Raw genomic sequence first — 16524 nt, forward strand, 5'->3', positions numbered from 1 at the left:
GGTACCAAAATGTCCTGGTTTCAGTACAAAATCATTCAGAAAGATCTCACACTGAGTGAAAAAGACAACACTGAGGTATGAGAGATGTTGGAATAATTGAAGGTTTTAAAGCAGCCATGACAAAAACGCTTCCGTGAACAGTTACAAGCATGCCTAAAACGGGTGCGAAAACAGAAATCCTTGGCAAAGACACAGAACCAAATGGATGCTTTAAAACTGGAAAATACAATTAATATAAAAAGTAAAGAGAGAAACTACAGAAAAATAAAGAAATAAAAACCTCAGTGGATGGGCTCAACAGGAGAATAGAAGGGGGAGAGGAATGACTCAGTGAACTGGAAGACAGAATGATAGACATTAATCTGAGCAACTGAGAGAGAACAGAATGAAAAAACAAAAATGAACAGAGCCTCAGGGACCTGTGGGACTACAACAAAATATCCCCCATCCATTGGCATTCCAGGGGGAAGTAGACAATGTACTTGAAAAAATAATGATGCGAAGCTTTCCAAACTTGACAAGACATATAAACATACAATTCAAGATGCTGAACAAACTCCTTCCTAAAGATGGGCAGGTGACCTTTCCAGACGGATAAGAGCCTAGAGATTACTGATGGATCTTACAATTGCATTGAATAAGCATCTGTAGTTGAACTCACTCAGGAATCAAGCCGAGAGCTGTTGGAAGGGGGCACCTCTAATCTCCCTCAGTCACCCCCAAGACATTCCTCATAAACACACAGTCTATGTTACGGTTGGTGTCTGCATGCAAACCCAACTCTAAGACAGGTCCTGTAACTCAGTCCTCAAAGTGAGATTCGAGGACCTGCATATCAGCATCACCTGGGAGCTTCCTAGAGCCCCATCATAGACTTGATATTCCTGCACCCACAAGAGCCTCAGATCCATATTCAAGTTTGAGAAGCACGTCTCTGGTGCTTACTCCTTTCCTGCACTCCTCTTACATGAAAATTCTAGAATTCCTTATGAACTGCAGGCTAAAAGCCAACCAAAAGAGCATCAAAGTTACAAACTAGGAAAAGTACTGGGCAAAGACACTGGAGTTTTGTTCTCCATCTTAAACCTCTGTATCTGCAAATCACCTAAACTGCCGGCAGTCTGTGTTTGCAAGATTGCTGTGTTTTTTTGTTTGTTTTGGGGGGTTTTTTTGCAGTATGCGGGCCTCTCACTGTTGTGGCCTCTCCCGTTGCGGAGCACGGGCTCCGGACGCGCAGGCCCAGCAGCCATGGCTCATGGGCCCAGTGGCTCTGCGGCATGTGGGATCTTCCCAGACCGGGGCACAAACCCGTGTCCCCTGCATCGGCAGGCGGACTCTCAACCACTGCGCCACCAGGGAAGCCCGATTGCTGTTTTTTATGTTTATTTGTTTTCCTTATGAATTTAGTGCTGAAGACAAACTAGAAAATCAGAGACTTTTTCCTATTCGAATATCCTATGATTCCATTACATGAGAATCAGATTACCCATTACTACGTAGGCAAAGCCTGTGTATAAAGAAGTTAATTATAAGATCCTAAACCATGCCTGGTATATAATTACAGCAGGAATATTTTTTAATCTAACTGTAATTCTATTTAGAAATTTTGATGACTTGAATTTTGCGCCTGTAGCTTATAATATCACCAGAAACCCTTCACAGAATCGTAACCTCGTAAGTCAGTTACCTGCTGATGCTCAAATATATGCGTATGTAATTTTAATAGTGCCCATTACACACAGACTTCCATTATAGCACTGTTTCCACTCGGTCATGATTTATGAAAAATTCCCCTATTGGCTAAAATTTTCCAGGCTTAATCACACTCTCAAGGTGAATTTTTCCAACTAAACTCCACTTAAGCCAATTTTGAGCTCTCTGAATGAAGGAAAAACATAGATGCCAGATTCTTTAAAATAACCGGCAAGCAGGCTCCTTTTTGAAATGTTTACTTAGCACACTAACATTCACACCCCACAAGAGGACTGAACCTGCGGGGCTCATAATTTCCAGATAATGGAGGGCAGAGGCGCTTTTCTGCTTAGAAATCCCCAGTCAATCTCTCAATTATCTCCTCTGCCGTGGAGAATTATAGAGATTCTGTAAAGCAGGTACCTTGTTTTAAACTTGTGAGACTCCCTAGCGTCTACGAAGCTGAATTCAGTTCCTACACATCAGCTCTCCTGCCCATGAGTCTGGCAAAGTCTTCCATGTCGGGACTAAGGAGTAGAAAGTCATTGGGATTACTGACCCAGTGTGAGTCACACAGAACGGGGGACGGATGCGCCATGACCACTGTTTTGAAACAGTGCCCTTTACTGTTTCTAAACTTTACTCTGGGACTTGCAACCTTGGACTGTATTATTTCTATGGGGAAAAGCACCTCTGATTTCTCTCTCAGAACAACTGGCAGGCAATGTCTCCTGGGCTGGGTCATGTCTCTGAGCCGCTGGTTTTCCTCCCTTGGCAAATGCTTTGTGTCCACTCTGTACATCTTCATTTGGTTGACTGGGAGCGGGAAGCCTGCCAGGACACACACAGCCGTCCTCTGTGGCACGAACGGCCGAGGGCAGGACACGAAAGAATTCTCTGCTGGATTCCTCACGTCCAGGCCTTGCTGCCAAATGACAACTGACGGAGACAGCCTTCTCAATTCCAAAGAGGTCTCTCGGCACAGCTATATAGACAGGATTTTTTTTTAACAAAAACCCTAATGGATTTAGTTGCCCCATCTCCAAGCTAAAGCTTTCACATGTTGCTTAAGGAGGAACCATGTCCGAGGAGCTCCTCCTGGGTGGGAACAGTCTCCTGCAATCGGCTGAGGTGCTTTGGCCTGCCGACTTCTTTTATGCAGCTGATCTCAGCGGCACCTCCCTCTTTGTCAGAGAAGTCATCCCTGCCTTCTTCGAGTAGGTCCCTATGCTCTCTGTACAACACTCCTCTTTGAGTTCTGGAATATGCAATCCTATCTCCTACCACAGGACCTTTGCACATGCCATTCTCTGCCTAGAACACTCTCACACTCCTCTTCTCCTAGTGAACTTCTGTTCATCATTTAGATCCTAGCTTGTGACTTCCTTCAGGGAAGCACCCACTAACTTTGCTAATTAGGTCAACCCCACACCTATGTCTGTCCTCACAGCACCAGTACTTCCCCTTGGTGGTACCTGTCACTGCTACCTTCTTAGATTCACTTCTGTGATTTTTCTTTTATTAGTAACTTGACCCCACCAGCTCCATGAGAGTCCAGACCATGTGTACCCTCAACTCCTGGCCTAGGCCTTCACACAAAGTAGGTGCTCAGTAATTATTTGTGAGACAGATGGATGAATGAATGAATTCACTTTAGAAATTTCCAGGAGGGAGTCACACAGCCTAAGCCAGCACTGCTAAATGCCTTGGCATCAGAAGAATTTGTCTGGTTTGCTTTATGGTGTTGTTCTAACCTTGACGTGTAAGACCTATGAAATAAGAAGGTGGGCAGAGAGGAAGTAGCGCAGAAGAGGACCTGGGAAAAAACCCTCAACTGAGGCCTACATAAAACGCTTCCTGAGCCATAATATTATAAACCTACAAATGGACCTTGGAGATCGTTTCTGGGATTTTACAGATGAAGAAAAACTTCCACTGTAGTTACTGGCAGACGCCACCCCTTCTAACTCTTCATCTGTTCCTGGTCCACTGCTCCCACAAGGAGACAGTCCTTAACAGATAGTTAAAAAAAAAAAAATTCAATGGAGGACAAAACTTAACAGGAGCTGAAGCCCTGAGCTGGGAAAACCATACGAGAGGAACAAAGTGATGAAATCATATGTAAACCATAGGGTCCCTGAGGGCTATGGTTAGAACAAGAATTGAATTTCTTTCCTCTCCTCTTAGACCCAACATAGGGAGTTTCACTAGGAAGTCCCCAAAGGAATAATTCCCTCTCTTCTGTAATCCCTAACTAATGCTTATTCTCTAATCTGTAAAGACAAAGGGGGCCAGGCAGAAGCAGCTACCCAAATATCATCACATCCAAGTGGCTTAGGATGTGGGTTCTGCACCAGATTCCTGAGTATAAGCCCCACGAATTGTGTGACTCTGGTTGAGTTACTTAACTACTCTCAGTTTTCTACTCTATGGGAATAACTGAACCCAACTTTTAGGGTTGTTGTGAGGATAAAGTATGATATGATTTGTAAAGTCCCTGTGCATGACACACAGGAAACTCTTGGTACAACCTAGTATCATTTCAACATTCAACAGATGGGTGTTGGGTGCTTACCATGTGCCCACATGGAACAAGGTCATGGCGGGGGGTGGAGGGGACTTACAATGGGGGAAGAAAGACACATTTAAGAAACAGGAAATTTACAGATTAGGCTCAGCTCTGAAAATTTTTTAAAAGAAGAACTAGAACAGGAATGGGGAGTTGGCTGCCTTTAGATAGACTTCATCAGAAGAACGTCTGTGAGGACACGACATTCGAACCGAAGGATCCAGTCGTGTGAAGAGCTGAGGAGAGAGAGTTCTAACCCAGGAAGTATCAGAAACAGAAAGGGCAAGGCCTTGAGGGGGGAACGTCCCTATTCCCAGTGCAGTGAGAAGCCTGCAGAAGCTTCTCAGCAAAGTGAGACAGACAGGATCTGAGTTGTGTTTTCAAAAATTCCCCCAGTCCAAACCCATGGGATGTACAACACAGAGAGCGAACCAAGAAATGTAAACTGTGGACTCTGGGTGGTAATGATGTGTCCATGCAGGTTCATCAGTTGTAACAAACGTACCAGCTGGTGAGGCATATGCTGATGACCTGGGAGGAGGCTGTGCACGGTCTTTGGGAAATCGTTGTACCTTCCACTCAGTTTTGCTGTGAACCTAAAACTGCTCTAAAAACATAAAATCTTCACTAAAAAATTTAACTACTGAATTGAAAAAAAAAAAGTTCCCTCTGGTTCCTGTATAGAGAATGGGTTTCAGTGGGACAAGAGTGAAGGCAGCGAGACCAGTTAGGGAGCTAGTGGAGAAGTGAAGGTGAGAGATGGAGGGATGGTGGCTTGGCGTGGAAACGGATGGGAGAGGAGCCGACACTGTCGAGATGAATTTTACAGACGGAAGCAACAGGGTGAGTGACGGGGAAGGGGAGGAATCGGGGATGAGTCCTAGGGTTTTTGTCTTGAACAACTGGGTATAGTGATGCCTTTTATCGAGATGCAGAGAAAAACAAAAGAGGAGACCCTGGAGCTTATGGCGTTTGCTTTGGTTTTACAATAAGAGAGGCAGATCTGGGATTCTAGGCAGATCACAGATTCTCTGTGCTGTTGAATAAAATATCCCACCCCACACCCGAAGAGTTCTAAGAACAAAGAAAGTACTAGTTTACCTGGAATGGTGACAAGTAAAGCTCTTTGGGAGAAAGGAAATGAATTAGTTCCCTTCTAGCAACACTGTCCACTCTTCAGGAAGTGGGGTTACTTCCTTCTGGTGACAGAGTCCTCTTAAATGGTACGATACCATATTCTCCCATTTTTCTTAAGGTAGAGAAATAAACAATGATGCCGAGTGACATAGTTCTTTGTTTCCCAGGATTGCCATTTAACTATTACATTTTCTTTTTCTTTCTTTTTTTGTATTTTTTGATGTTTAAAGGCAGAAAAAAATTCTCAAAAACTGCACAGAGCACCCTAGTACATGCCTTCTTTCAGATAATTTAGCAATGTAAGGGTCACCCTGTTTAGGAAAAATCTGAGAGTTTCAAGGAGTAATTTCCAAGGTTTTTAAGAGTATTATTTTCTTGCAACAGGTGATAAAATCGGAACAAGTTGATGCCACTTTCATGTAAGCTTTTTCTTTTAATACAAACACAATGAAAAGAACACTAGACCAGGAGTCTTAAAAAAGATGTCACCCCCACTCAGTCACTGGAAGTCACCTGCCCTCTCCGGGCTGTCGCTGGTTTACCTGGAAAGAAAGAGGAGCTGGGTATTGCGTCCTTTCCAGATTCCATGGTCCATCAAATATTGGCCAGAGTGAGAGAAACGTTTTCACACTAATCAAGGCGATGAACGCCGTTCATTTGCATTTTGTGGTTTGTTATTTCCCAGATGCTCTGAATGCAGCTCGTCTCTTTGATAGTCTGTCAGCTTGACCGCTCTTTTTGTAAACTCATCAAAATCGACAATGAATTTTGGATAAAAGAAACATTCTTCGTGTTTCAGAATCAACCCTCAGCATGAACTTCGTCTGGGGGCCACATGTCCTGGAGTGAAGTTGTTTTTGACCGAGGCCCTCAAGTGACAAGTCTTTCCAGCTTTGATTCACTTGGGGTGGCTCCCTGGAGCGTCTGACTCCATGGAACCCCACTACAAGAGATTGTACTAAGTGTAACACGATGTAATCAGCCTTGTAAACTTACTTTATACCAAATGCGTGGCTTTGATTTGAAACAAATGCAAAAACCACAGCTACAGAGTGATGGCCAAAGGGAACAGCTGACTAGAAGCCGAGTCATTGCTCTCTTCCCACCTCTGTCACCATCTAGCGTGTGTCCCTGGGCAACTCATCCTGTGGGACTCAGTCTCCTCATCTGGAAGATGCTGGTTGGACCGTTATGGCTGGACCACAATCTCTCAGGTCTCAGCTTTGTGATTCCATGAGTAGTTGTGGAACCTCACTGACGGCTGTGGGCACCGGGCAAGAGAGCAGTATCATTTGGCCCAATTACTGGACTTGATATAATACACCTCACTCATGCTGATAAAGAAATCTCAGGAAGGCAGTAACGGAGCAGGGACCGAGGCTCACAGAGGTACTAATGAAGGATTTCACCTTCCCTAAAGGTTTCCACTAGTGTCTTTGAGTGGGAGCCAGGGCAGGTGGCAGCTGGAGGGGAGCGGTGATTAGTAAAGTGGGATCAGGTGGCACCTGCAGGGGAAGGGATTCACTTCGTCCTCTGCAGCAGGAGAACAGACAGATGGAGCCCTACACCTCCACAAACACTATTAACTTAACCTTGAATGTGCAGAGAGGCAGAAGCCTAACCCCTGTAACCAAAAACATCATTTATTATTGATTTTCTGAATGTAAAAAAGGTCAATTCCACATTATCTCCCTGCATTGATAGTCCCCATAGTCTCTTAAACCATACAACTGGAGCTGGAGAATGGGATCCAGAGAGGGAGCTTTTCCTCTTGGGCTTTTCAAAACGGAGATTAATGACCAAGGATTTGCTCAGTGAAACATTTCTCACCATGAAGTTCATAATTATTTGATCATGATGATTTTAATTATTCTTAACAGTATCAGCAACTACCAGTGTCCTGAAAGTGTTTCAGGTAGAAGATGGTAGTTTTATTGGGAGTTTTATGTCCTAAACCAGGGCATGGACTAGCTGTTCCCTCTTGAATTCTCCTATTTTTTTCCACTCATTTATTCAACAAATATCTACTGAGTATAAATTCTGTGCCACACGTTCAGCCATGCACTGGGTTAAGACAGATTAAGTCTCATCTCTCTTCTGCCTTTTTGTAAATTTGGATTTTTTTTCCTATTTTTTAAGTTCCCCTATATAATTTTTTAATGTCTTTATTGGGATATAATTGCTTTACAACGGTGTATTAATTTCTGCTTTATAACAAAGTGAATCAGCTATACGTATACATATATCCCCATATCCCCTCCCTCTTGCGTCTCCCTCCCATCCTCCCTATCCCACCCCTCTAGGTGGTCACAAAGCACCGAGCTTATCTCCCTGTCCTATGCAGCTGCTTCCCACTAGCTATCTATTTTACGTTTGGTAGTGTATATATGTCCATGCCACTCACTCATTTCTTCCCAGCTTACCCTTCTCCCTCACTGTGTCCTCAAGTCCATTCTCTACGTCTGCGTCTTTATTCCTGTCCTGCCCTTAGGTTCATCAGAACCTTTTTTTTCTCTTTTTTAGATTCCACATATATGTGTTAGCATACGGTATTGATTTTTCTCTTTCTGACTTACTTCACTCTGTTAAGTTCCCCTACATTGTGGCTCTATAGTGTATCGACCCAAACTCTTTCCCACTATTCATTGATGTGAATGTTCCATCCTGCTCTGCTGTTTGTCCACATGCATATACACACACCCCCACCAGCATGTAGACAAATACAACGTTCACCTCCCCATCTCTTCATCTTCTCATGTCTGTCTACGCTAGCGATAACTCTACCCTCCTCCCATTCACTTCTCTAAATTCTACCCAGCTTTCAAGGTCCAGCACAAATCCCCCTTCTCTGGGAGGTGCTGGGCTAACACAGGCGTCCAACCCAGGCGTCTTCCGTGTTCTAGACCACATACGAAATCAGTCTTTTTCTGGCACCCAAGTTTTTCCTTCTCTTTTTGTGTGCACTGATTTGATCACCACGTGTAAATTCCAAAATCCCTAGAAAGGTGAACCATATTTTGTATCTTCAGTAGCGCCCCCCCCCCCATTTGAACAGTACGAGTCTCAAAGTAAGTTTTCAAGCATTTGCTTGGCTGGACTTCTACATTTTGTCTGCAGTCAAGATAAGCTCTTCTAGGGATAGTAGAACCTCAACCTTACAACAGGTATTTAGAAAAACATGCTTTAATCAACTACATTTATTTGAACCTTGAAATCTCAGACCTTTCCCTTGACTGTATCACTATTAAAACCACAAGGCATCAAAGGATATCATACTTTAAAATGACACATATCTATATATCTAAGTACAACTTACTACCTTTCTAATTTCAATTACTACACTTAAACAAAATTAAGGTATTTTTAAGGACTGTCCCTTCTCTACTGCTCTGCAATTCACACTCATAAATTGTATGACAGTGTATATGTGTCTATTTCTGAACTCTTTCATTCCACTGGTCTATTTGTCTGCCCTTGTGTCTATACTGCCTGGTCTTCATTACTGTACCTTTATAATGAATCTTGGTATCCAGTAGAATACATCTTCCTAGATTATTTTTCTTTAAGGATGACTTGATGATTTTTGGTCTTATGCATTTCTAAATAAATTTAGAGATCAGGTTGCCAGTTTCCACAAAGAAACCTGCTGGCGTTTTGACTGGGATTGCACTAAGTATATAGATTAATTTGGAGACAGTCAATATTTTTACAATATTGAGTCATCTTGCATGAACACAATACATCCTGCCATTTAGAAATATAATAGTCATATGGAAAAAAATAAAATATGATTCCCTACCTCACACCATACACACAAATCAGTTCCAGATATACTGAAGTTCTAAATCTGAAAGATAATATAGTTTCTAGAAAATAATATAAAAGAATATTTTCATGCTCAGGGAGCAGTGAAGGAAAGAAAAAGCTAAGCATCAGAGAAATAAACAATAAGTTGGACAGCACTGAAATTAAAAACAATAAAAAGACACCATGAAGGACTGAAAATGCAAGCTACAGAGTGGACGAAATATTTGTGAAAATCCAAAAAGGGACTGTACCTGGACTATATAATATACTCTTACAACTCAATAAGAAAAGACAGAAAACCCAAAAGAAAACAGGGCAGAACCTTGAAGAGGAATTGGACAAAAGGGCATTCAAATGGCCAATAAACATAAATAAAGAATGGCTCAATGACATTCTTCATCAGGAAAATTAAAATTAAAACTAAAATGAGACACAATGTCACACCCACCATAAAGACTAGTATTCCCAAGTTTGGGTAGTAATGTGAAATAACAGAAACGTTCACACACAGCTGGTGGAAAAGTTAAGGTAGTACAAATACTTTAGGGTATTATTTGATATTAACTACAAAAGTTGAATATCTGTACGATCCATGACTTAAAATTCTACTCCTAGTTATATGCCCAACATATACCAAAGACTTGTGCACAAAAACATATGCACCAAGAAGAGCAGCGTTATCTTTAATAGCAGAAACAAACTTAATCCATCAAACTCCATCAACAATAATCTAGAGAAATGAATTCGTTTGTTCATTCCTTAGAAAACCATGCAACCATGAACGTAAGTGATCTACTTCTTCACAGAACACCACAGATGAATCTCACAAAAAATGTCGAGCAACCAAAATAACTGGATATTCTTTTCTTATTGGGATTTTGGTTGGGATTGTATTATATCTGAAGATTCACTTTGGAAGAATTGACATCTTTACAATATTGAATCTTTGTGCCCAAGAATGTGATAAGACTCTTCACTTACTCATGTCTTTATTATTCTGAATAAAGTTTATGGATTTCATGAAAAAATATAAACTCAGAGTTAGGTGTGTGTTGCTATTTCCTAGTTATTTATATTTGTTATTATAATGTAAGGATTTTTAATTATAACTGGCCACCCTGATGAATTTTCATAATAGTTCAAGTAGCTTTGAATTGAGCCTTTTAATTTTCCCACGCAGAATTTTTTTTTTAATTGGGGTACAGTTGTTTTACAATGCTGTGTTAGTTTCTACTGTACAGCGAAGTGAAGTAGCATTCCCTGTGCTCTACAGCAGGTTCTTATTACTTATACATTTTATACATATTAGCGTATATATGTCGATCCCAATCCCCCGATTCATCCCCCCCCCGCCCCCTGCTTTCCCGCCTTGGCGTCCATACATTTGTTCGTCTCATGTAGAAAATTACTAGTGCCAAATAATGGTAATTTCCTCTATTTCCTCCTACTAATCAAATCTCTTATTTACATTTCATATCTTATTGTGTTGGATGGAAATTTCAGAATAAGGTTGATAATATCTATGAATGTGGATTTTTTTTCCTCTTGTTATTTGTCAGAGGTCAGCAAGCTTTTTCTCTCAAGAGTCAGATATTAAATATGTTTAGCTTTGGGAGCCATACCATCTCTGTCAGAACTATTCAACTCTAACACTGTGGCGTGAAAACAGCCACGGACAATAAACAAAAAATGAGCACAGCTGGATTTGGCCCATACACCATGGTTTACTGAACTCTGTTCTACTTTAATGACAAGGCTTTTAATGTTTTCCCATTACTATGATTTTGGTTTTTGGTTTCTTTGTCATTTTAGGGAATAAATCCTTCAATTATAGATTGCCAAAGTTTGGGGGTTTTGTTGTTTTTTTAGTTTTGCGGAGTTTTTTAAACAATGCCTTTCCTTTTTGACATCTACCGAGATCATCACATTTTAAAAATCTTTTATATATGAATTCCATCTAAAATGTTCTACATATTCTCTAATGTTGAACCATTCTTATATCCCTATAATAAGCTTAGTCGTAATAAATTATTTTTATTTACTCCTGGATTTTATTAATTACATATTAATTGGATACCCATTATGTATCAGGCACTCTTCCTGAACTAGTGGGTAGTGGATGCTTCAGTCAACAAAATAGACAAAGTCCCAGCTTTCATGGAGCTTACATTCTAGTGGAAGGACACAGATAATAATAAAGACACACAAATAAGTCAGGCGAAGGTTAATAATGCAGAGTTGGAGAGTGAGAGTGCAGCATGCTCTTTCAGAAATGGACTGACACATAACACTACTATATATGAAACAGATAACTAACAGTACAGGGAACTCTACTCAATACTCTGTAATGGCCTATACAGGAAACAAATCTAAAAAAGAGTGGATACATGTATATGTATTAACTGATTCACTTTGCTGTACACCTGAAACTAACACAACAGAGTAAAGCAACTCTACTCCAATAAAAATTTTTTTTAAAATGGTGTTCAGGGAAAGCTTCTCTGATCAGGTGTCATTTAAGCAGAGCCTTTAAGGAAGCGAGGGAACAGCCTAGACAACTAACTAAGCAAACGGAAGTAGTAGACCGAAGCCCAAGGATAGGGAGTGGCCGGGAGCTGTGGGAGCACGCGGCAGGAGCCCCTAGCACAGTCTCGGGATGCAGTCCGCAAGGCCTCCTGGGAGGAAGCAACATGCCATCTGAGACCTGCAGAAAAGCTACAGGACTGCCATGCTGAATTTTTGTTGTCACCTTGCTTGGGCCACAGGGTGCCAAGACATTTGGTCTAACACTGCTCTGGATGTGTCTGTGCAGGTGTTTCTGTGTGAGATAAACCTCTGATTGAGTCAGGAGACTGAGTAAAGCAGATGGCCCTCCCCAGTGAGGGTGGGCCTCGTCCAATCAGGTGAAGACCTGACCAGAACAGAAAGACTGAGTGAGCGGGAACTCCTCCTGCCTGCCTTGAACTGGGACACTGGTCTTTTCCTGCCTTTGGACTCGAAATGAAACATGAGTTTTCTTGGGTCTCGAGCCTGCTGGCCGTCTAACTGGACTTTATGCCATCAGCTGTCCTTGTTCTCAGGCCTTCCAACTCACACTGGAATGACATGTTGGTTTTCCTGGGTCCCCATCTTGCCGATTTCAGATCCTGGGACATCTCAGGCTCTGTAATCCCATGAGCCTAATCTTTATCATTAACTCTCTGTATATATACACACATGCACACACGTTCTGTTGGTTCTATTCTTCTGAAGGACGCTGCTGAATAGAATGAATAGAAAAGAGTCTTCCGTAACAATAGGACGTAGAGTCCCAAAATTAGAAGCAAAGGGCAGTTTCAAGCAAATTAATGACGTTCAGTAGGGCTGAAGCATGTAAAACTACATGAACCGGAGCCAGTGAAGTTGGGCAATGCAGAGTCACTGAACTGGATTTCATCACTACTGGACCACAGAAAAAAACTTACACGGATTTTAAGAAGGAGAAATTGTTTGGGCTACATTATCTGGCTTAAAGCAAAAAGAAATTTAAACATAATAAAACGGTGGTCCAAAAAATATATAACCACATAGGGAAACTTAAAAATGCTTTTTTAAAATTAGTGCTGGGCCAGAAGGTACGTGAAAACTGCAATTAAAAAACTATTTAGAGGGCTTCCCTGGCGGCGCAGTGGTTGAGAATCCGCCTGTCAATGCAGGGGACACGGGTTCGAGCCCTGGTCTGGGAAGATCCCACATGCCGCGGAGCAACTAGGCCTGTGTGCCACAACTACTGAAGCCCGCACACCTAAAGCCCATGCTCCGCAACAAGAGAAGCCACTGCAACTCACCACAAGGAAGAGTAGCCCCCGCTCACCGCAACTAGAGAAAGCCCGCACGCAGCAACGAAAACCCAACGCAGGCAAAAAATAAATCAATTTACTTTAAAAAAAAGTATTTAGAAATCAAAATCATATAAAGGACAACATCAAGACAGTACACAGACCAAAAAACATGGCCTTAAGTTCATTAAAAAACACGAAATACTGACAATAAACTATTAATTCAAGAAATTTAAGAAAAGTTGAGGAAAAACTGGACACAAATAGGGAGCCTCTATTCTGTCTATATTCTCTGCCTAGAGCTCTTTTTCTCTCCTATCTTCATGCCTCAGGCCCTCACTTCCTTCAGGGGACTTCTGCTCAAATGTCACCTGATCAGAGAGGTTTCCCTTGAAGCTTCTTTTTTTTTTTTTAATTGAAGTATAGTTGATTTACCATGTTGTGTTAGTTTCTGGTGTACAGTAAAGTGATTCAGATTGATAGATAGATAACTTTTTCAGATTATTTTCCATTATAGGTTATTATAAGATATTGAATATAGTTCCCTGTGCTGTACAGCAGGTCCTTGTTGGTTATCTATTTTATATATAGTAGTGTATATATTTTTATCCCAAACTCCTAATTTATCCCTCCCCACCCCCTTTCCCCTTTGGTAACCGTAAGTTTGTTTTCTCTGTGAGTCTGTTTTTGTTTTGTAAATAAATTCATTTGTATCATTTTTTAGATTCCACATATAAGTGATATCATATGGTATTTGTCTTTCTCTGTCTGACTTACTGAAGCTCATTTCTAAAATAGTATCCTATCCTGTCTCCAACTCTGCTTATTACCCACCCTTCCCCTGATAGATTCCGTGTGTCTTTGCTGATATCTGTGTTCTCTCACTGGAATATAAGCTCCCTGAGAGCAGGGACCCTTGCCTATTTTGTCCCTTGTTGCATCCCCTACTTCTGGAAGAGTACCGAGCACCTGGGCTGTTTCCACTTCATCCTCTACTCAACGTAAGGTCTGGCGTTTGGCAGACACGTAATAAATATTTATTGAATTAATGTGACAATGTTTCGCTGGACATTTGAAAAAAATCAATATTCTTTTCGGAGTACAAACATCTACATACATAGTTATTAAATAAAATGCAATAAATAAACTATTCTGCTCACCTATATCATACTTTTCTGTCTGACCATCAAATTCTGAAAGTCACATTTTGTTAAAGTACGAAGCCCAGATTTTATCAACGGCCCCTCATCTTTCAGTTACACTCTTCATATCTCAGTATTATATATTTTTTTGGTACATAAAGCTTCATGACTCTTAATTTTCTTGTTTTGCAAATTTTATTAATACCAAATAACCCTTTTATCTCACTTAATGCTTTTAGTATTAAATTCCATTTTGTGTAATATTAATATTAAGCTCTGAGTTTATTTTTGTTTCATTTTCCCTAGATACTGTTTCCCATCCCATTATTTTTAACTTTTCTGTGTAATTTTGTCTCTCCTATAGAAAGGATACAGATGAAATCTGCCTTGTCACCAATCTGAGAATTCTATCTTTTGCTCCCAAGTTCAACCCGTTTGCATTCCTTTTTTTTTTTTTTTTTTGCGGTACGCGGGCCTCTCACTGTTGTGGCCTCTCCCGTTGCGGAGCACAGGCTCCGGACGCGCAGGCCCAGCGGCCACGGCTCACGGGCCCAGCCGCTCCGTGGCACGAACCAGACCTGGACCGGGGCACGAACGCGTGCCCCCCGCATCAGCAAGCGGACTCCCAACCACTGCGCCCCCAGGGAAGCCCTGCATTCTTAATGTGACAACCACAACCACAGGTCAACTGGTCCTATCTTCATGATTGTATTACCTGGTTTATCTACGCTCCTCCTCTCCAGAGGCCAAGGTGTCTGCTTTGCAAAGAGAGAGCAGCTAAGAGTCTGTGACAGAGAGAAAACCAGGCCTGTCCTGGCTCTTCCTCTGGCTGACTTGCTCCTGCATCCCCATCACAGATGCTCCTGGAAGCCGTGGATCCCGGCAGTGAAAGGGGTCTGAGGAGTGACGTCCATCCCTCACAGCGCTCTGTCCACGCTGCACACCCGCACAGCCTCACATCCTCACACCTCCAGATCCAGGTAGCGGCTATTTCTAGCCGCACTTACACCCATTTCCCACAATACTCAGCGGGGTGATGCAGCTGACAAGAGCCAAGTCTGCGCACCGCTCCCCGTCTCCGCTTTGGCTGAACTTGGCCACAGCAGAGTACCTACACCGCACAGCAAAGCAGGGCTTGATATTTCCGGAGAGCTGGTAAACCACTCTCCACTCTCCACTGCCAACCCTCACATTTTCTAAACGAGGGGGATTGTGACTTCATATCCTTTGTCACTTTCTCTGTACTGTCTCAGAAATACTTTACACTTGGAACATGTTGATGGAACTCTTTCCTCATTTCTGGTGCTGATGAGGTTATTTCCCTGATTTTTATGTCCCTTCGGTAGTTTCACTTGGTCCCCAAGTGTAGGGTGGGGATGTGTGACTGAGCTCAAGTTACTCTCTATTACAGAAGTCCTTGTGACATGTCTTCATCCCATTATCCATGCAGAACATGGACCGAGTTACGCAGGTCCCTGTTTGCCGCCTTAATTATCACTGCCCAGCCAAATAGCACTCGCTCTGCTGCTAATGATTCTAATCTAAACTGGGAATTGATGTTGACAAAACACAAGCTGTTTAGTTTTTGCAAAGGCTGATCAAATCTTCTATGGGAAAAAAAAAAAAAGAGGTTTTGGTAGATATCCAGAATCAAAGCTCCACTGACTGGGGAAAATTCCAGCTAAATAGGCAGGGAGGCAGATAATCAACATCCCCGAGAACGCAGGAGGGGGTTTTCAAGATCATGAAAATATAGTTGTGGTGATGCCACTGAAGTAGAATCTGAGCAAGTTATCAGGTTGCTCCTTGTGAAAATACGACAAAATGAGAGCTAACTGTCCATGCCCTGGGGATGGCTCACTGTTAAAATAACACCGCATTTAGGGCAGCCTGTCAAGTGAACTGAGTGTGTTTTGGAGCTTAGAAAGGAATACAGTTGACATGTGAGGTAAAACCAGCGAGACTATGGCAATTTTGTAAATCAACAAGACTTTATAGTAGGAAATAAGGAGCCACTGAAGGTTTTTATGCAGGAAAACAATGCAATAAAAGTTGTAATTAAGGAAGATTAGTCTGGCAGTGTTAGCGCAAGGTCTATCTTAAGACACTAATATGGAAACAGAGATAGAATCAGTAATGAGTTAAAATTTTAAAAAAATAGAAGAAAAAAAATCACTAAATCTCTTCTACTTTTAGTAGGCAGTTAACGTAACTCACAGGCTGGGCAGAACTCAAGGAGTCTTGCAAGGCGTCCTCAGTTCATTAAGATAAATTACTCGGTGTTCATGGATGCCCAAACTAGTCCTGTGGCACAGGGCGGCTCGAGCAGCCCAGGGACCTCTTGAAGACTTCTTTTCAC

The sequence above is a fragment of the Globicephala melas genome, chromosome 20 (assembly GCF_963455315.2).
Source record: "Globicephala melas chromosome 20, mGloMel1.2, whole genome shotgun sequence".
Lineage (NCBI taxonomy): Eukaryota > Metazoa > Chordata > Mammalia > Artiodactyla > Delphinidae > Globicephala > Globicephala melas.